The 22,740-nt window shown below is 39.5% G+C and overlaps 1 protein-coding gene across 3 annotated transcripts in view; it reads right to left on the bottom strand.

The window, feature by feature from the left end:
* Positions 1–22,740, bottom strand: part of LOC127555970 (tumor necrosis factor receptor superfamily member 14-like) — a 659,215-nt gene that overhangs the window by 374,364 nt on the left and 262,111 nt on the right. For 2 of the 3 annotated variants that reach the window (XR_007952320.1, XR_007952322.1), the window contains exon 1: positions 1,410–1,730. The exons of the other annotated variant lie outside the window; for it this stretch is intronic. The gene's annotated coding sequence lies outside the window, so the exon portion shown is untranslated. Of the gene's footprint in view, positions 1–1,409; positions 1,731–22,740 lie in introns of those variants that run through there. 3 annotated transcript variants of the gene reach the window in all.

Raw genomic sequence — 22,740 nt, 5'->3', positions numbered from 1 at the left:
AATATAAAATTATATAAAATATATAAAAGATCAGTTTCAAGGAACTCAACATGCACAATTGTTCATGTTTTTTGTTTTTGTTTTTAACATGGGAAATGTAGACCATATGTTTAAGAATGACATCAACAATTGGGTAACTCCAAACAAAGACTGGGGCAGAGTTAAGATAAAAATAGTAAGTATATTATACAAATGAGAGGAAGAATAGACATAGAGGAAGTAGAGGGGGATGGTATGCTCATACCTACTCACATCAGCAATGAGTTAAATAGGCAACACTACATATATACCATGAAGGCTATAGTACCCTCAAAAATCTATGAAAAAATAAGGGAGAAGGGATGGGTAGATCAGAAAGGAATGGGTATGGAAAGAGTACAAGAGAGGAATCCATGGGGAGGAGGAGGGAGGGAAGATTAAGCAATAGCAAGGCAAGATAGGAGCAGAATTAAAGAAATGAGTCAGGAGCAATGTGTATGGTGTATGTTGGGAAGAGGAGATGAGATATGTGTGTGGGGGGAGAGGCGCTTATAAACATAAAGATATCCTTTCTTAACTATAGACTGCTTAGGAATGGTGAGGGGCATGAAAAAGGTAAAAAAGAATAAAGTAAAAAGAAAACAAAAGAACAATTCACAAGGAATCAAAAAAAGATTGACATTCATGAATATAATTTCTTCTACAAATATATATATATGAGTGTGTGTGTGTATTTTTTTTTCTTGGTTTTGAATTCTCCCTTATTCTTCTGGGCACATAACAATGTTTTCTTTTGTATTCTTTCTCTATTTTTCTTTTTTTCGTATTTTATTTTTTTAATGAAATAATTGTTTTTGTTTTTGTTTTTGTTTTTAAGAAATGATGAGCAGGATTATCCTCAGAAAAACCTGGAAAGGCTTACATGAACTGATACAAAATGAAAACATTGTACATAGTAACAACAATAATGTAACATGATTAACTGAGAATGACTTAGCTATTTTTTAGCAATACAATGATCCAATACAACTGTGAAGGACTTATGATAAAAAATGTTATTTCTCCCCAGAGAAAGAATTTATGCAATCTGAATTCAGATTAAAGCACACTTTTATTTTTTTTAAACTATCTTTCTAGTTTGATTCTTTGTCTTCTTTTGTAGAATGACTAAATTTTTTTTTACATTTCACACATGCATGCACACACACACACTTAACTAAATGAATTTTTCTGCCTTCTCATGGCACCCTCCATCATTCCTCTAAACTTTTGAACATTCCCCCTCCCTCCCCTAATGGTTTTAAGTTCTGAGATTCTATGGTTCTAGAATTTGAATGGACACATGAAGAAAGTAAGAGAGCTTGGAAGAAGAGGCAATCATTTACCACAGTAAGAGAATGATTTGTCCTAGAGGAAATTTTCTCACTTACCTGGATGACAAGGATAACAGCTCTCCCCATCCACTTCATAAAGTCTTCTATACACTCCAGTGCATGAACCATAAATATGTTGAGTACCTTGGGCAAGGGAAAGAAAGGTAATAAGGGCAAGGAAGAGAGAATAATACAGGATGTCTGGAAAAGTGGGCTATAATCTTGATCCTGTCATTCTCTGGCCAGATGACTAGAGACATCTTGAAAACCCCCAGGATTTTTTCCAAGTTCCAACTGAGATCCTAGGATTTAATCTCTAAGCTTTCTCTCTCTAATTAGCTGTAACTCCCAACAGCACGAATCTTATAAAGGCTAGAAGGAGAGAGAAGGGGGTAAAAAAGCCTCCTCCCACTGTTTCCAGTGACTCCACCCTACCCCACCCACAGACCAGATTCCTTGTGCAATCCCATGCACTCTATCCTTTTGTTAAATTTCTCAGGCACTTTATATCACGTGGTACAGTCTCCCCCAGATCCTGCTCAGGTAACAGATGGTTGGAACTTTCCCCTCCTGACTTCTACAAGACAACTTTGGAATTTGGGGTATTTATATTTCTGGATTCCTGAATTTTCAGTTCTGTGTCCCCTCCCCCTCCCACCTTTGTATGAATCCCCGAGTTGCCAAACCCTGACTCCCTCTGTGTCTCTGATGAAAAGTGTGGAGTCATTCAGCTTGGGAGACAGATTAGTTTATCTTTCTTAGACAGAACTTGGAGAAAAGTTGATCATAGACTCGCGCGCACACACACACACACACACACACATTCTCTACCTGCTTCTTTGGAGGACACTGGGTGCCAAGTAGATAAGACATCTTGGCAGTCACTCTGCACATTTCCTAACCTTTCCATACTCTTGACAGCTCTCTAAGATTGTAGATAGTAGAGAGGAGACCAACCTAGATGGGTATATACATATATATATATATATATATATATATATATATATATATATATATATATATATAATAGCTTTTTATTTATAAAACATAAGCATGAGTAATTTTTCAACACTGACCCTTGCAAAACCTTCGATTCCAAATTTTCCCCTCCTTCACCCCACCCCCTCCCCTAGATGGCCAGTATTCCATTTCATGTTAAAATATATGTTAAAGCTAATATATGCATACATATCCATATAGTTATCTTGCTGTACAAGAAAAAATGGATCTAGAAAGAAAAAAAAAAAAACCTGAGAAGGAAAACAAAACTGCAAGTAAACAATAACAGAAAGAGTGAAAATGCTATGTTGTGGTCCACAATCAGTTCCCACAGTCCTCTCTCTGAGTGTAGATGGTTCTCTTCATCACTAAACAATTGAAATTGTTCTGAATCAATTCATTGTTGAAGAGAGCCACAGCCGTCAGAATTGATCATCAATAATCTTGCTGTGGCAGTGTATAATGATCTAGATCTACTCACTTTACTCAGTTCATCTAAGTTTCTCCAGAGTTCTCTGAAACCATCCTGCTGGTCATTTCTTACAGAACAATAATATTCCATAATATTTACATACCACAATTTATTCAGCCATTCTCCAATTGATGGGCGTCTACTCATTTTTCAGTTTCTTGCCACTATAAAGAGAGCTGCCACAAACATTTTTCATATGTGGGTCCCTTTGCCTCCTTTAGGATCCCTTTGGGATATAAACCCAGTAGAAACACTGCTGGGTCAAAGGGTATGTACAGTTTGATAACTTTTTGAGCACAGTTCCAAACTGCTTTCCAGAATGTCTGGCTTCATTCACAATTCCACCAAAAATACATACATAAATATAATAGAGAAATGTGTGTATGCATATATAAAGACACGTGTCCATTTTTACAATATATTTGTGTGTAATATATGTGTTGCATGTGCACACACACATAAACACGTGTGCTATGTATGTATACATTATGATCATGTGTGTTTACACACACACACACACACATACACACATAAATCTAAATACTGTGCTGTAATGGCTTGGGGTCTTACTCTGAATCCTCCTTGACTGGGGCTGAGCTGAGTTCTGGAGTTGAAGCTACAGCAGCCCCTCCTCCTTTTTTTGTTTGGGGGTGCTTAGAGTAAGGGTATGGAGGGCAGATAGTCCTGTCCAGTTTCCCAAGACCCAGATTCTTACAATCAAGCAGTGTCTCTTTAATATCTCCTTGCATCTCAGTCTGCTTCCAAGCTCCCAAGCTCCCAAGAATTGAATCCTCTTCTTTGACCAAAATCTTCTAAGTACTTAGTGAAGATTAAAACAATTAATTAATTTCTCAAATATGTAGGCAGGCAAAAGGAATGTCTTTCAAACATAAAATAACACTTCTCTGTCTAGGGTATAGATGCAATTTGCAAATGGGAATGAATTAGAAACACTGGGCCTTGAGTAAGGTAGACCTGAGTTCAAATTCAGCTGAGTTCAAATGTAACAGCCACGCTAGCACCCAGGACACCCCAGAATCAGCCGGAGTCAGGATAAGCAAAAGTCCATAATCTTTATTCTCAGTCCCCTTACGTTCAAATCCACCCTTGAACAGGATGGAAGCAGAATCTCCGCCACCACCTTCCCTCTCCTCTACCGCCAAGAGTGTATCTCTGACTAGTCTTACTCCACCTCCCAGTCCCTCCTACAATCCTCTATACACCAATCATTGAGCCAGTACAGATAGTGAAAGGGACCATTTTCGAAGTATATGCCTTAGAGTATCGACAATCAGAAGTTAGCCTCAAGCGCTCTGCAGTCCTGACCACAGTGCATGGACTTCAATAGTTTCAGCCCTATACACAGATACTCACTAGCTATGTGACCCTGAGCAAGCCACTTACCCCACTTGCCTCAGTTTCCTTATCTAGAAAACCTCAAATGGGGTCATGAAGAATTGGACATGAGTGAATACCAACACCAACAATGAAGATGTGTACAAAGACAAGAAGAGGTCTTACCAGATCCAGTAGGGGGCCTGAGACTGAGGAGGAGATGGAAAGGTAGGAGAAAGTGTTGTGGGGGTGGAGAGTCTAGGTTGATGGAGATGCTGAAGCTGGTGACTCTGACTTCTCTTGGTTTCCACTCCAGACAATGCATTGGTCCTTGCAGGGAGAGTCTTCCTTTCTTCCATATCTGCATACACACATACATGCACATAGGCATACTGCATGCAAATGTATGAACACATAACACATTATATGTACACACATGCACATGCATATGTATGCAAATGGATATATGTCATTGTTTATATATTCATTTGTATATGTATATATACATGTATACACAAATTATATCTATATGTATATGTATATATGTAAGTGTGTGTATTTATACATGCATGTATAGATATAGAGATATGTTTCAAGCAATAAATTAAAAGCGAAAACTAATTAACCAAGCAAAACTAGTCAGTAACAATCAAATGAATAGGTCCATATATATATGAAACACAACTGAACTATAAGTACCAGCATCTACTACAAATAATAAGCTTTGCTAGAGCATGAATGTAACGTAAAACATAATCAAATGAATATGACAGCAAATAAAAATCATTTTCAGCATGTGGTTATTTAAATGCACATGAATAGAAATACAATTACATCCAAGGCATTTTTCACAGAACAATGCCTCCCATTGTCACCCAGACAAATAAACAATTAACATGTATAACTATGTCTTCAGATTACTGACTACATCATTGTAAGGGTATGGAAAAAGTATATATCAATAAGGTTGTACAGCATAATAAACTGGAGCTCTTTTCACACCCTGAATCTCCCATCTCATTCATATCTCCTCTGAGATCAAAGGGCTCATATGCCATGAGCTTTTAAATGATGACTGCAACAGGGCATACCTTAGTGTAGTGATTAATCTAATACTCATCCTTCCCTTGTCCTTACTGATCTCTGCTTTACAATGGTGCTAGAAGTTGGGATGGGCTGACTCCAGAATGATGCTAAACTTGTTTCTACAAGTTACAAAGAATGAGTGAGCCACCATTCCAGGTTGGCTGTCAGTGCACTCAAGCCCTATGGGTTGAAGCTATAACCTCTATGTTCTTGGAGCAGGTTTGGGCATGAAAAGAGTTGGCCCCTAGTTTAATTCTCCTGCCCTATAATAACCCATCTGGTTTCCTTTACATTTTCAGTGTCTACATCTGAATCAGAAAGTCGGTACAACTGATGGTCTCTTTTTCTCACTTTTCTCACCACAGACATTCCCCACTCAGCTCTCTCCACCTGCTCATTGGAAACTCCAACTAACTCTCCTATGGGCAATAGGTGGTTGTGATAAATAGTCCTTATAGAGTTCTGTCTCGCACCACTCCAATTCTGTGGGGATAGTTTATAAACTGACAAATTGTCTAATGTCTCACTAATTTTGTATGAGTTAACTTTGTTAACATCTCAGTCCCTGGACTGAGAAAACAGTCTTTGTCTCCTTCAGAGAGAGGAATCTGATAGAACTTGGTACACAGAAGGTGTTTAATAAAAGTTGATTTGAGTGACTGACAGTATTCACTAGGCAAGTACAAGACTGAAAGTTACTGGCTGCTTAGCAGAAAATCCAGGGTGTCTTGTGGCATGGTGTCCTAGTCCACATTAAGTCTTTTGTTCAAAGTTCAGGAATCAATCCATCTCCATATCTTTCTATTTTTCTTAGGCACTACTGCTAGGAATCATGAGAAAAACATGACTGCTTGGATTTCATTCCCAGCATTTCTTGAAGACAACCTTTAAGAACTTTTTTAAAAGATAAAACATGACAGCCTCTGCCATATGTGGGGCTTTGCATCACTGTGGGGCCCTCTACAAGTGGGGGCTTTGTCCTTCAGAATAGAATTTCTCATCACTTTTGCAAGAAATTATGGGGTGTTGGGAGCTAGTTCTCCAGAGCTGGGACAAGTTAGTTTCTCTATCTTATGCTTCTTCCATGTGTTATTTTCTCAGCATATTGGATTGTGAGTGGGCTTACTTGACCATACTTTTCACCCCAAATTACAGGGTTTTACTGAAGGGCCCATAAAAGCCCCACCCTCCATTTCTGTGAGGCTCCACTGTATGAGTTCCATGGGTCAAAAGTCCTTCCTTTTCTCCTCTGTGAGACATTTCTTCTTTCTATATGTCTACATTCTTTTCCATCTCTTCAGACCTACCAATCAATGGGCATTCTACATTAAGTGCCCACAGGGGGCAGCAGGTAGTGAGCTAGATGCTGGGGCACAGAGACAATGAAATGGTCCCTGCTCTACAAGAACTATTTAATACCTTATTTTTTTTTCTTGTCTTGTTATTTTTTGCTGTTTTCTCAGTTAGAATTCTTTCTAACCTCACTTGAGGTTTTCTTGAAAAGTTACTGGAATGCTTTACCTATTCTTTCTCTGGCTCCTTTCACACATAAGTAAACTGAGCCAAAGAAAATCACACAGCTAGGAAGGGCCTGAGGTCAAATTAGAACTCGGATCTTCCTGACTTCAGTTCCAGCACTCTTTCCATTGCACCACTTTGTTACCCATATCTCCTCCAACATTTGTCATTATCTTTTCCCGTCATCTTAGCCAATCTGACAGGTATGTAGTGGTGTCTCAGAATTGTGTTAATTTGCATTCGTCTGATCAATAGTGGTTTGGAGCACCTTTTCATATGACTACAAATAGTTTTAATTTTTTCATCTGAAAATTGTTCATATCCTTTGACCATTTATCAATTGGAGAATCTGCCCCATAATTTAACCATGTGGGCAGAGATATACATTACATCCAGGAGATAGATTGCTATGGTAGCTCTTAGCTCAGCTCAAGATCTTGCACCCCACCCTTTCCTGGCACACCTAGTGTGAATAAATTGTGCACTTATGAGCCAATTTCCATACCTTTCCAGATACTCTCAGTGTTACAGTTAGGTCTCTCTACTCAAGTAATCTTATGTATAATTTTCAAATTAGAAGTTGTATCCCCTATTAGGATGTAAACTCTGTGAAGTTAGGAATTGCTTTTTCATTTTCTCTTTATATTTTAGCCCCTTGTAGACACTTAATAATTGCTTATTGGGTGTAATTAGAGCTAATAAGTAAATGAGTAATGAGTGAATTTTAAAATGTCCCAGAGGAAAGAGTAAGTGAATGAAGGGTAGGAAAAGGAATGATGAGGATCACCATGAGGGATAGTCCCTGTCTTCAAGGCTCCTGTCATTTCTAATTATAAGCAAGTCTTACTTCTGAAATGTCATAGCTGAGAGAATGGGAAAAGGTGCCTCCCCAAAACACAATTCTCATAACTACCTGGTGTCCATCCTCAAGGAACCTATGTTCCACAGGAGAGATGCAACCTGATTCTAGATTAAATCCATGGATAATAATACAAGGTCATTTTAAGAGGAAGAGAAGACTAATGACCGGCAGGATCAGAGAAGGATCTATTCTAGCCATAAAGGGAGGGCTCTGTATGCCCTTGTGTCACAGCAGGGAGTAGGAGGATGGAATACCATGAATGGGGAACAGAAAGTTGGCCGGTTGGCTGAAATGGAGGAGCAATGGTAGGGAGTAATGACTTTCAAGTGCTAGGGTACTGAGTTTTCAATGTTATTTTATTTTATTTTGGCTGAGGCAACTGGGGATAAGTGACTTGCTCAGAGTCACACAGCTAGGAAGTGTTAAGTGTCTAAGGCCAGATTTGCACTCAGGTCCTCCTGACTTCAGAGCTGGTGCGCTATCTACTGCACCACCTAGTTGTCCCTCAATATTATATTAGAGGCAATAGGAGCTACCAGTATATAATTTTTTTGTGTGTGTATAAGAGTGTGATGCAATCAGAGCAGTTTTTTTTTAGGAATGTCAGTCTGTCAGCTGGATAGATAAGGGAACTGAGGCAGACAGGATCAAATGATTTGCCCAGGTTCACCTTTCTTGTTTTTCTTTTTGTGACCCCTAGTAACCAGCACAGTCCTGTTCACATAGTATACGTACTTCATAATGTTTGAATTGATGGAAAAACCAAATCAATACAAAAACAAAGCAAACACACAAACAGTAAGATGTACTTGGTAAGAGATCTAAAAGAGCTGTTGGCCAGTGGAACACCAAGAAAGAACAATTGAAAACCCCCAGCCTGAGAGTCAGGAGACCAAGATTCAGAAGGAGGGGGGTGTGTGGGGTGTGTGTGTGTGTGTGTGTGTGTGTGTGTGTGTGTTTTAAACAAGGCATTTGTTTTTCTTTTTTATTGTAGAGGGGGCAAGATGGAAGGGAAAGGAATTTTTTTTTAGTAATTGAAAAAAATATTTTTAATAAGTAAAAATTGGATGGAGCAGCTGAGATGGAGCAGCCTGAATGAGGGCAGGCAAGAATTGGCATTAGTTTAAGGACAGGATGACATTGGGATTAGTCCTTTAGCCCTGTTCCACTTCTGCCAATTCTACATCCCAATCTTATCCCACCTTTGCACCTGGTCTTCCATCCTACTTCCTACATGGAAGTTAAAAAGACAAGGAGTTAGAAAAGAGAAGGCAAGGGAAGAGAAACTTATATTCAGAGTTGGTTGAATGGTTACCCTCAAAGAATAGACATTCGTGGTTCCAGGTCAGCTTGGGAGCAGTTAGATCATGGGTTTTCTGCTTCTTCTATTATTCTGGGCTTCCTGACCAGGTTCTTCCCTACTTTCCTTTCTCTGTCATGAGCGAGGCTGCCCCAAACTGTAATGAAAGGAACAAGAATAGAAATGAATCCTCCCTAGACAGGGATCTAACTCAGACTGGGTCTTGTCCATTAAGAAAAGAAAAACAGGTTTCTAGCTAGATTTCTTAGCTAGAATTGGTTAAAGTTGGTACAAGAGAAGGCCTTTGACTGAGAAGGGAACATTACAAATTAATATTAATAGTCAATATGTTTCACATAAACATTATTTTTCCTCACCTGATAACCTAGCCAGGCAATATTTTTTTGGAATCTCTCATCCAGTAATGTGGCTTTTTATGCAATTTCTGTGTGTTCTGCAAAATTGAAAAGCAGCCTCTACTATCAAGAAGCACATAATCAAATTGGGGAGACACAATGAATACAAATATATATAAACAAGATACCAGGACAAATCATTATCCCTATTTCCTAAATGCAGAAACTGAGACTGATTTTTTAAAAAATGTTATTTAGATATATATTTATTTGTATAAAAAGGTTTTTTATGTTTATATACAATTAGCTTCTGTGTCTGTTTTGGCAAGTATATGCTCAGGTACTTTATATTGTCTAGGTCTTTTAAATGGTCTAAAGCAATATTGAATAAAATTACTGACACAGAGAGTTGTTTCTCTATTTTTTATTTTTGATTAAATCTATTTTAATTTAAAGTTTGTCTGAGATCACAATTATTAAGTATACTTTTTTTCACACTAAATTATTCTTCTGACCTTCATCTTGTTTTTGTGTGTCTCTCACATTTTTATAAAGTTTCCTGAAAGCAACATATTATTGAATTCAAACTTTTAATCTGCTATTTTCATTTATGGGTAAATTTGTCCCATTCACATTCTAAGCTACAATTACTTGTTGTATATTTTCCTCATGATCCTTCCTATTTTCCCTCATTACTTTTCTCACCCTATTTCCCCTGTCCCTTCTTAATATTCTACATTACTTCTATTCATTACCTTGCCTTCCTATTCCTTAATTTACTCATTCTTCTAAGAGTTCCTTCCTTATCTTCTCACCCCACAAAATCCCCTTGCTGTGTTATTTATTTCTGAATTGAGAAGACATTTATATCCTGTTAGATATATATGTTACTCTTATATAGGACTGCTTGCCATTTAGGGGAGGAGGTAGAGGGAGGGAGGGGAAAAATCAGAACAGAAGTGAGTGCAAGGGATAATGTTGTAAAAAATTACCCTGACATGGGTTCTGTCAATAAAAAGTTAACATAAAAAAATTTTTTTAAAATTAAATATATATATATATATATATATATATATATATATATATATATATGTTATTCCCTCTTTAACCCATTCCCAATGAGACCAAAGTTAGCAAGCAATATTTGTAATGAAGATAAGCTAGAAGCCTTCGTAGTAAGATCACATGTAAAACAGGAATGGTCATTGTCACTAATATTGTTCAATAGTACCAATAATAATAGAAGAGAAAAAAAAATAGAAGGGATCAGACTGGGCAATGAGATTAAAAAAAAAAAACTATCCATTTTTGAAGATGATCTGATGACATATTTGGAAAATCCTGAATACTTAACTAAAAAGTTTTTTAAAACAATAATTTCAGCAAAGTGGCAGAATATTAAAGTAAATCCACAGAAGTCATCAACATATATATATATATATATCACACACAAAACCCTGCAAGAAGAGATTATAAAAGACAACCTATTTAAAATAACTCTAGACAGTAAAAAAGTACCCTGAAATACGCCTGCCAAAACAAACCCAGGAACTACATGAACAAAATCATTTAGGAAAAAAAAACTTTTTTGTACAAAAATAAATCATTTAAATAATTGAAGAAATATGTCCAGGAATAGTCAAAGCCAGTATTATAAAAATGACAAATTTACCTAAACTATATAGTCAATGACATCCCAATTAAATTTCTAAAGTTTATTTTACTAAGTTAGAAAAAATGATAGTAAAATTCATTTAGAAGGACAAAGGGTCAAGAATATCAAAGGATATAATTCTGGGAAGATGGGAGATTAGATCAGAAAATCCAGAAAATACTTCAGGGCAAAATGTAGAACCTTAATAACAAATAATAGTGGGGACAGCACTAGTGGTGGCCTGTGACAACTGGAGAAAATCCAAAGATCTACCTATGAAATGTAAATACTTTCAGGCTATTTCCCTTTGAAAACAAGGGAGGAACAGTAACTATCTGGGTCAGAAGGAATGCAGCCACAGTAATTGTCCCTCCCCCAGACTATATAGGCAATCAACAAAAAAACGATGAAGACTGATAATTCTGCTGAAAAGGAAGGCCAGGCCCATTTGTGTTACTAAGACTTGGGCGGGGGTAAGAATAAAAGAGAATATACTCAGTGAGTGCAGAAGCAGTGGGGCAAGGATGCTGCTGGCTGTGGGCTCTTACAAAAGGGTGGAGTTTTGGGTTTCAGATCTAGGGCAGAGGGAAAAATTGAATGAAGACTTGAGACCAGAGACATCAAGCCTTAAATTCCAGGATTACAGGCAATTATACCAATAACTTGCTACAAATTAAAAAAAAAAAATTAGTAGGCAAAAGAGAAAGAACCCAACCATAGAAAGTTACTATGGGAATAAGGAAGATCTGGTTCATCATCAGAGAAAGAAACTGAAATTTAAAAAGCCTCTCCTACCCCAAAGAGTAATATAAAATGGTCACTTGCCCAAAAAGAATTCATAAAATTACATTATATGTCAGGTACATTGATCCATATTGTTTTAGGTTATTTAAAATAACTAGATAGTATAAAGTTGGAATGTTTCTATGCTGTAGGAAACAATGATTTGATGGATTTAGAAAAGCATGGAAAGACTTGGACTTCTATAGGATGATGTTATCCACCTTCAGAGAAACAGAGGATAAATCAGTGTGGTAGAGCCATATATAAATGTATTTGAATATTAATATTGAATGTTAATATGTGTATTACTATGATTATAAATGTCTATGTATATGTATGTGTATATATATTTGTGTATCATATGTAACATACATATCTACATACATAAACATTGGCTGCTATTGTCTACACAGACACAGAGACACACATTTATGCTTAATTGCAGCCTTCTTGGAGAAAATGGGAGGAGAAAAGGAGAAAGAATAAATAAATACACATATATACATACATATATATATCCATGAAAAATGCAAAATAAACCTTATGCAAATGACCAGGTATACAGTTACCTCTTCATATTAGTCCTTGGAAAGCTGACTCTGTTCTGTCCAGGCACATACTCATAATTAATCTGACCTCTCAGAACCCAAATTCTGTGGCCTCCCCTACAAAGTTCTGCTCTGTAATAGCAACCAATCAAACTGAATGTCGGAGATGAAACATTTAGCCTCTCTTAGATATCACATGTCATAGGAACTGCCTTTGTCTGTAAAGCTAGGAGGAGATGCAAGTGGGAGATGGCCACCATTGCTGGGGATGAACTTTGTCCCACTGATAAACAGAGACTATGATTTGGCCTTGAAATTTCACTGTACTCCCAACAGCACAATCAAGGTTTCCAATTGTCCTGATTCTTGGACATCGTTTTCCTTAGACAATCTGATGCTCCTTATTGTCTCGTTTCTTGCACAGGAACATTGGTGACTGACCCATCGGGTTCAAGAGGGTCATAAATCTTTCCATGGTGGAACACTTCAGCCTGAAACATAAGTGTATATATGGAGAAGGCAGCTTAAGGTTGTCTCAAATTTTCAGGTTTCTCTCTCTCTCTCTCTCTCTCTCTCTCTCTCTCTCTGTCAGTCTGTCTCTGTCTTTGTGTCTGTCTGTCTGTCTGGTGATGTCTCTGTCTCCCTCTTTCTCTGTCACTTTCTCTCTCTCTGTGTGTGTGTGTGTGTGTGTGTGTGTGTGTGTGTGTGTGTGTTTAACTAGAGTCATCCCTTCTATATCACAAGTCTTTTTTTTTTTCCATTATGATTTCAATATATTGCAGGTTGGCAAAAAAAAATTAAGCAGGAATTTGGGGAAAGTTTTGTGGAAGCCAACAGATACCCCAGAAAAAGTTGATCTCTCAGAAACTCAAGTTCTATTCTTCATCTAGGAGAGGGCATATGGGCCCTCACATTGGATGGTTAAATTTCATGCAATGTAATTTTATCTTTATTTTGAATTCTTTCCTAATGGCTTCTTTTCTAAATGTTTCATTTGATTCCTCTGGCCAGCTCCTGTGGCCAGCTTTCCCTGATTAAAATTGGGACATCTTATAAGTCCCCATAATATGGGAAATAAAGGTGTCTGCCCTAACAGATCAGGCAGCAGACCTCTGAGCTTTTTCTACAATAAAGACAATTGTAAAGACATCTGTTCAATTGATGTTAAGAATCCCAGCAATGATAAATACTCATTCCTGGGAGCATTGTACTGTGTGAGTTTCACTCACTCTGCTTAGGATTCACCTTCTAGTACCTTTGACACTGAATTGCCTCCTTCTGCAGCACTGTTCTTATGTGGCTCTATTCTATATTGTAGCTTTCCTCCTCTCTGGGAAGGCCTCTGTGCTTTTGTCTACAGTGTACCCAAATTGTCTCCATTTCCAGGGAATCACTTTGCCGAAGTTCCTCTCTGATTAAAATTGTCACTCCATTGCCATCAGAGACTTGCTTTCTTGCCGATTATAGTTCTATCCTATCCAATTGCACCTATCCAATAGATAGATTGCCTAGTACCACAGCCACCTTTGGCACATTGTGCCCATCTGTCTGGAACCTCTCAGCAGAACTAGTCATAGAACTGGAACATAGAGGGAAACCAGCCTCCAAATGTATACTGATTCACTTGCCTTTATGGTATTGCAAAACCATAGGATGCTGGATACACTAATTATCTAGAAAGGGGGGATTGAACCATCACTGGGGGAGAATGTTTCTATATGAACCAATCCTCTCACATAGAGAAAGACCATAGTTCTCTAAACAAGTAGATTGCCTAGAAATTTTAGCAATATTTTCCATTCTTCCCTTCCTAGTATGATATTTCTCTTCTTAATTTGCCTTGCTATCAACCTTAGCATTCGTGTTGTAACTCACTTACTCTTATATAAAATCAAAATCATCTCTCAAGTGAATGTTTTCCATCAATCTTCAGGGTCATCCTGACTTTTGGTTGAAAAGAGGGAATTTTTAAATTATTAATATTTTTTTATCTATATTATATGTGTAATGAATGTGCTAATAGTTGAAATTATTCAGAGTTGTCTTTTCTGGCTTGGAACTCAGAAATTCACAATGCAGCTTAACATTATCAATCACTCTTATAATGGCTACATTCTTGTGCTGTACACTCTATATATATAATAAGTGAAGCAAAGTGAAAATTGCAAAAAGCTATTCCCATCATAGGACTCTGGTTCTATGCCCTGGAAAGGTGGAGAAAGACACCATCATTAAAAAAAAAAATCTCTCTCATGGATCTATTTTCTAGATCAGTTGTTTTTCCAATAAGATATTGAGGAAAAAATCTCCCTTCCTCCCCTCTCCCCCATTTTTTTCATTCTTTTGGACTATGCTCAAAAAGTTATCAAACTGTGCATATCCTTTGATGCAGCAGTGTTACTACTAGGCTTATATCCCAAAGAGATCTTAAAGGAAGGAAAGGGACCTGTATGTGCACAAATGTTTGTGGCAGCCCTCTTCATAGTGGACAGACACTGGAAACTGAGTGGATGTCGATCAATTGAAGAATTGCTGAAAAAGTTATAGTATATGAATGTCATGGAATATTCTTTCATATGACTACAGGATGATTTCAGAGAGGCCTGGAGAGACTTATATGAACTTGTAATGACCGCGTATTTAAAGTCAGCCGGAGTCAGGAATTCAGGTTAAGGGGAAAATCTTCAATATTTATTGAAGCGAAGAGGTGAATAAAGATTGCTATATCAAATATAGGCAAGAAAGATTGCGATAGCAAATATAGGCAGTTGCGACAGGAAGCCAGCTAAGAGAGAGCGACGCGAGCCGAGGCAACCATGGAGGCAACTGTGTCGGCAACTGTGGCAATGGCCGTCCCAAAGGTCTCTCCTCCCTTTCCTTCTCCACTCCCCTGCCTCCACCCACCAAAATCGTCATTTCCTATACAACACATCAGGACTTGCACAAAGAGTGGGTGGGGGCCATTCTCTCTCCAAGCTTATCTATTAATAGAGTATGGTCCAATTACTATTTAGCCTCATGTGCTTGGGACCTCAGTGCATCAACTCAAGCCTCAGCCCATTACATCTCCCGCTTTCTTTTGTTTTAGAACACAGGTGATCATGCCATCCTGACTCTTCAGGGAGGTCAGAGCCCCCAAGGGGAGGTGATCACACCCTCCCTGATTTCTCAGGAAAGGAGGTGAAAGCACCGAAAAGGAAGTGATCACGACCCCCCTGACTTCTCAGGAAGGGAGGTGAAAGCACTAAAAAGGAGATAATCACGCCCTCCCTGACATCTCAGGAAGGGAGATGAAAAGCACCAAAGGGAAGTGGGGGTTGCTAGCAGGTTTCTGGGCTCAAGGGTCTTATTATGCACAAACCCATCAGCATGGGAACACATAGCACATAGCAACAACGCAGAGACTATTAGTGATGACTCTCCCCACAGTCAGTGCAGGCTTGATGTGGTGTAACAAACATGAATTATGCACCCAAGTAACGGTATAACAAACAATATAAATCAACAGTATGATGTAAAAGATTGCCAGAAGTCCTAGAAGGAGAGTATGTAAACAGCAGTCACACATACACCTCTTCAGCAGCCAAGAGATAGTCCAAAACCAGTCTATTGTCCATTGCTTCACATATCAGGGAATCCAATGATCCCCCCAAGTTTTTGAAGTCCAGCAAAAGTCTTTTTATGTCTTAGGGAATCCAATGATTCCAGCAGATTTTGAAGTCCTGTAACAGTCTTATCATTTCTCAGAAAATCCAATGATTCCTGAGGGCTTTAAAGTCCTACAACAATCTTATGTCTCAGAGAATCCAATGATTTCTGAGGGTTTTGAAGTCCAATGATTTTCTATGTCCATAAGTCAAACGCCATAACTGCCACACTCTTTCAATGGTGAGCACAATCAGCAACAGAACCACCCGATGTTTCTTGGGTCTTCTCCTTCGTTTCAAGGGTCTGCTCCGTCTCTCTGCGATGGACAAGGCGAATACGGCTTGTTGGCACCCATCTGATTCCTTCTCCACCTGTAGAGATACAAGCAAACCCTCTCCCCCAAGCAGTTAGCCTATCTGGTCCCTTCCATTCACCACTTTCTGGGTCTCTCCACATCACCTGGCGATTATCTAAAGATAGTGGAGCTGCTCGCACTGGACATTGCCCTTCCGGTGGGTTATAAAACCTGTCTGCCGGAGCCAGTGCATCTTTGTCAAAAATCAAGAAGTTAATAGTATAAAGTGCTAGATTTAGAAGCTCTCTAGGGTTACCTGTGGCTCCCCCTTTCTTTTGTTTTTGGAGCAGCGTCTTAATATCTCTGTTTCTCCTCTCTACTATTGCCTGTCCTTGAGGATTAAAGGGTATGCCAGTGGTGTGTAAAATCTTATACTGTGCACAAAAGTGTGCAAAATGTTTGGAGGTGTATGCAGGACCATTGTCTGTTTTTATTGCTTGTGGCACACCCATAATGGCAAATGCTTGCATGAGGAATTCAGTGACCACTCGGGCTGTCTCTTTTGCTGCTGGTATGGCAAAAGTGAATCCTGAAAAGGTGTCTACCACAACATGGATAAAAGACAGACGACCAAAAGATTTATAATGGGTCACATCCATTTGCCAGATTTCATTGGGTCTCAAACCACGAGGGTTCTTCCCTGGAGGCAGTGTAGGAGCATGGAAAGGAAGGCAAGCTGTACAGCTTTTTACTATGCTCCTAGCTTCCTCTTTTGTAATCCCAAATTGTAAACGCAAAGCTCGAGCAGCCTGATGGTACTTAGAATGGGATTCCTGGGCCTCCTGAAATAAAGGTGTACTGGCCAACATAGTTAAAAGGCTATCTGCCTTTGAGTTCCCATCAAAAATAGGGCCTGGGAGTCCACTATGTGAATGGACATGCAAGATATAAATCTTACCTGGATGTTTTCTCACTTGCTCCTGAAGTTCCTTAAAGAGCTGATATATATTAGAAGCTGCAAATTTTATTTGGGCTGTGGCAATTCTTTGTACCACACCTACTGAATAGGCTGAATCAGATATTATATTTATGTCTCCTGGGTAATAAGTGAGAGCTAACATGATTGCATACAATTCGTTCTGCTGAGTGGACTGAAAAGGAGTTCTGACTACTCTCTTTATGGTTAAATCATGAGAGTATACAGCACAAATATTGTGTTTGGATGCATCTGTAAAGATAGTTGGTCCTTCAAGAGGAAGTTTAGAAACTTTTTCTTCAAGAATCCATCGCCAATTATGTAAAAGTCTGGTTATCTTTAATGGAGACCCATGTGTAAAATTTGGAGCCATGGCTAATAAAATTTGCCACTCTGGGATGGTCTCACAACACACATTAATTTGTGTATTGGTGTAAAAGGTGTATATCTTATCAGGTCTTGCCCCAGATAATTGTACTGCTCGCTTAATGGCCTTTAACAAAATTCTAGCCACAAGCACTGGGTAAGGAGTAAGGCTTTGTTCTGGTTGTGCCGGGAGGTTCACCCACTCTATCACACTGTCTCCTTGATGAAGGACTGCTGTGGGTGCCTCTTGTGTGGCAAAAACTGATATTTCCAAGGGCTTTTGAGTGATTCTCTCAACCACATTGGATAAAGCCAGTTCAACTTCTCTCAAAGCCTCTTGAGCTTCTTTTGTAAGCTGGCGTGGTGAATTTAAAGCACTGTCTCCCCTTAAAATATCATATAATGGTTGTAACTGATAGGTAGTCAAGCCTAACACTGGTCGCATCCATTGGATATCTCCTATCAATTTCTGAAAATCATTTAAGGTGTTTAGCTTCTCTGTTCTTAAGGACAGTTTTTGTACTGTAAGCACCTTAGGGTATACTTCATATCCTAAATATTGAAAAGGAGCATGTCTTTGAATTTTCTCTTCAGCTATGTATAATTTGTAGTATCTTAGTGTTTCTATGGTCTTTTGCAGACATGCTTCTAGCATTTGTTCCTCAGGTGCACATCCCAATATATCATCCATATAATGTAATAGTATTACTTTTGGAAATGCTTTTCTTATTGGAGCAAGAGCAGCAGCAACATACATTTGACACATAGTGGGGCTGTTTTTCATTCCCTGTGGCAAAACTGTCCATTCATATCTTTTATAAGGCTCAGCTAAGTTAACGCTGGGCACTGAAAAGGCAAATCTTTTCATATCCTCCTTATCCAGAGGGATAGAATAGAAACAATCCTTAATATCGATGACCCAAAGAGGCCACTCTCTAGGCAATTGAGTAGGAGATGGAAGTCCAGGCTGAAGAGTTCCCATAGTTTCCATCTGTTCATTTACTTTTCTTAAATCAGTGAGCATCCTCCATTTTCCTGATTTCTTTTTTACAACGAACACTGGGGAATTCCAAGGACTTAGAGAAGGTTGTAAATGTCCTTGTTCAAGCTGTTCCTGTACTATATCTAATAAGGCCTGAATTTTATCGCTACCCAAGGGCCACTGTTCTATCCACACTGGTGTATCAGTTTTCCATTGGATAGGAACAGGTGAAAGTGTTGGCAGGCCTTCAACAGCAGCCCTGCTTAAAAAACCGAAGTACTCATTTTTAACCCTAATTGTTGTAAAACATCTCTTCCCCACAGATTGATGGGGAGTTTTTCAACTATAAAAGGAGTAAAAACTCCTGTTTTGCCTTCAAAAGTCCATCTCATAGGGGCAGCACTAACTTCAGCTGCTATTGATCCTCCTACTCCAGACATATAGGTGTCTGCTTTAATCTTTGGCCAGTGACTGGGCCAATTGGCACCTCTAATAACTGTACGATCTGCACCTGTGTCTACCAATCCTTCCAATGGTAGGCCATTTATATAGATCGTGAGCATAGGTCGGTCAGCCGTTACAGCTGCTGTCCAGTAAATTCCTGGATTTTGTGGTCTGGAGTCAGAACCTGGGTGACTATCACCAGGTTGCTTATTAGGATTCTGTATGAGTAAACCTGATGCTACTACTTCTCCTGGGTGATAAGTCACACATTGTCTACCTGTATTAGTGACTGGGATATTATCTACACATTCCCCAGTTTCCCACATCAGTGTGTGGATGGACACTGTTTTGTACGTACAAAAAGGAGGTGAAATGGTCAAGCCTACTGTGCCTGGAGGTAAGGGATCCATAGGCTGGAGAGGAACAGATTTCACCTCTCCAGGGGGTATCTCAGTTGTCCCAGCTGCGTACAGCTCTATTCTCCCCAATTGTAATTCCCTTCTGCCATCAGGTTGCTTCCTGGCTGGTTGACTGTGTAATCCCCTTCTCCCATCATATGGCTTTCTGGCTGATTGGTCATGTCTGGATACTGGACTTCTAGCCCTCCCTGGGTGCACCATTGGCTGCCATCATGCCCCAAGTGTTTTTTGCCTTGGGCCCTGGGGCTGGGCCCCTCATCCCGTTTCCTGAATCTGTCTGCATTCTGAGGCCCAATGGAAGCCTCTGTTGCATTTTGGACATGGGGTTTGGGGTCTTGTTCTCCCACCTTGTTTTCCCATTCTATCTCTATACCAACATTGAGCTTTCAGATGCCCTACTTTTCCACACTGAAAGCATCTACGAGTCTCTCTGGAAGTCCCTTGCCAAGAGGGATTCTGTCTTCCCATGTTTGAATTTTGGGAAGTCTGCACCATAGCCTGGGTATAAAAGGCACCTGTGTCCACTGTGGCACAGCGTCTTATGATCTCCTCTAAAGGAGCATCCCTGCGCAGTCCTAGTATAATTCTTCTGCAAACCTCATTAGCATTTTCCTTAGCAAGTTGCCTTATCAAAACATCTGTTATTGGATTTTCTCCATTTGTTCTTGTGATAGCTGTCTGCAAGCGTCCCACAAAGTCAGCAAAGGGTTCATTTGGCCCTTGTGTTATTTTTGTGAAGGCCCCCCTCTTGTCGTCTTTATTGTGGAGGGAAGCCCACGCTTTGATAGCATTAACAGCAATTTGCTCATATGCTGCTACAGAATAATTAATTTGTGCTGCGACATTTGCATAAGGACCTGTACCTGTAAGTAGGTCATAGGTGATTGCAGCATGAACTCCACTTTGACTATTTTGTTGGGCTTGTATCCTACAGAGCTCACTATATTCAGAAAGCCACAAGTAGTTTTGTCCAGGTTCTAGGCATATCTTTGCTATAGATTTCCAGTCATTAGGGGTCAAGATTTCAAAAGACAAATTTTGTAATAGCATCTTAACATAAGCTGATGTAGCCCCATAAAGAGTGCAAGCTTTTTTCAGGTCTTTGAGGATATCTATATCAAAAGGAGAGTATCTTCTACTTTCTTGACCTGAAGAATCAAACTGTTGAATAACTGGAAAAATGTGGTGTTGGATTTCCAATACATTTCTCCCTTCTTCTTTGGCCTTAATTAGTCCCTTTTGCAATCTACTCAAAGGAGCAGCTGGACGCTGTGGGGGAGGTGCTGGATGCTGGGGGGGAGGTGCTGGATGCTGGGGGGGAGGTGCTGGTGCTGTCACTGCCGTCCCCACTACCCCTCCTCCCTCCATCCCGGAGGGTGGAGTTGATGGAGGAGAGTCAATTACCTGCTCCTCAGGTGGGGCTAAAGCTGCCTCAGATTCACCCCGCCCTTGAGCCTCACTTAAGTCTTCATGCCCTGTGGGGATATGGCCATTAATCTGTTCTTTGTCTTCCTCCTTTACCTCAGGCTTCCGCATTTGGCCATTCTTAGAGTTTTTTCCTTTTCTCCTAAAACTAGTACGGTATTTTAAGGCCATCTGTATCGTATTATATAAATAGAATGCCTCGAAGGGAACTGACTGAGGGTTGTCAATGTTATAATCAGAGATCTGTTGACCAACCAATGCCCAGTTACCCAGAGAGATTTGCTCTTCCTCTAAGAACCCAGGGGAGGTAAGTTTTAATGTACTCAAAAGTTTAGCTGCGTGTTCCCAAGATACAACTAGCCCTTCCTCTTCTATCAGGTCACGCAGGCTTTTTATAACACCACTCCTGGGTGGGGCAGGGGTTGGGGGGTTTGGGGTGGGGGATGGAGAATCTTTACCTAGGATCTGTCCCATTTCAGCCAAAAAGTTACTGCTTTCGTCTTTAAGAAAATAAGTTCCCTGTTTGTCTTATACTCACCTAAGTTCCTGGTCACTGGAGACTTCTTCAGTGAAAGTAGGGTCCTTGGTTCCCACGCTTGGGCGCCAAATGTAATGACCGCGTATTTAAAGTCAGCCGAGTCAGGAATTCAGGTTAAGGGGAAAATCTTCAATATTTATTGAAGCGAAGAGGTGAATAAAGATTGCTATAGCAAATATAGGCAAGAAAGATTGCGATAGCAAATATAGGCAGTTGCGACAGGAAGCCAGCTAAGAGAGAGCGACGCGAGCCGAGGCAACCATGGAGGCAACTGTGTCGGCAACTGTGGCAATGGCCGTCCCAAAGGTCTCTCCTCCCTTTCCTTCTCCACTCCCCTGCCTCCACCCACCAAAATCGTCATTTCCTATACAACACATCAGGACTTGCACAAAGAGTGGGTGGGGGCCATTCTCTCTCCAAGCTTATCTATTAATAGAGTATGGTCCAATTACTATTTAGCCTCATGTGCTTGGGACCTCAGTGCATCAACTCAAGCCTCAGCCCATTACATGAACTGATGCTAAATGAAATGGACAGAAGAAGGAGATCATCATGCCTGGCAACAAGAAGACTATACAATGATCAATTCTGATGGATGTGGCTCTCTTCAACAATGAGATGATTCAGGCCAGTTCCATGATCTTGTGATGAAGAGAACCATCTTCACCCAAAGAAAGGATTGTGGGAACTGAGTGTGGGTCACAACACAATATTCTCACTCTTTCTGTTGTTATTTGCTTATATTTTGTTTTCTTTCCCAGTTTTTCCCCCCTTTTTGATCCAAGTTTTCTTGTGCAGCAAGATAACTGTATAAATACGTATACATAATTTTTAACATATTTAACATGTATTAGACTACCTGCCAAATAGGGAAGAGGGTGGGGGGAAGGGAGGGATAATTTGGAACAGAAGGCTTTGCAAGGGTCAAAGTTGAAAAATTACCCATACATATGTTTTGTAAATAAAAAGCTTTAATAAAAAAATAAATAAATAAAGTAGGGTTCTGTTTCCAGATGGAATGTATAATGTCCCAAGCTTCAGGGAGTTTTGGAACTTTTTCTCAGGACCTGTATTGTGAGCCAGCACTGTTACCCAGAGCTGAGTATGGACAAAGCCATAAAGTCCAGCCACAGTGTCATGAAAGAGGTCCCTGAAATCTCCCTCTGTTGGAATCTTTACAAATTGTTTACTCATTAGAGTTGATAAATTATTGATCTGATCTTACAAGAAGATGTTTTGGACCAGAACCTGAAACAAGGTACTAAGTAGAACTAATTGATACAATGCTTGTGTTCACACCTTTACTCATTGGAGTTCACAAGTATGAGAGAGTCACAAAGTAAACTTTGTAACTTTGTGAATTCACACCTCCCTTGAAGCTC

The sequence above is a fragment of the Antechinus flavipes genome, chromosome 3 (assembly GCF_016432865.1).
Source record: "Antechinus flavipes isolate AdamAnt ecotype Samford, QLD, Australia chromosome 3, AdamAnt_v2, whole genome shotgun sequence".
Classification (NCBI taxonomy): domain Eukaryota; kingdom Metazoa; phylum Chordata; class Mammalia; order Dasyuromorphia; family Dasyuridae; genus Antechinus; species Antechinus flavipes.
This window is presented reverse-complemented; position numbering and strand designations above follow the sequence as displayed.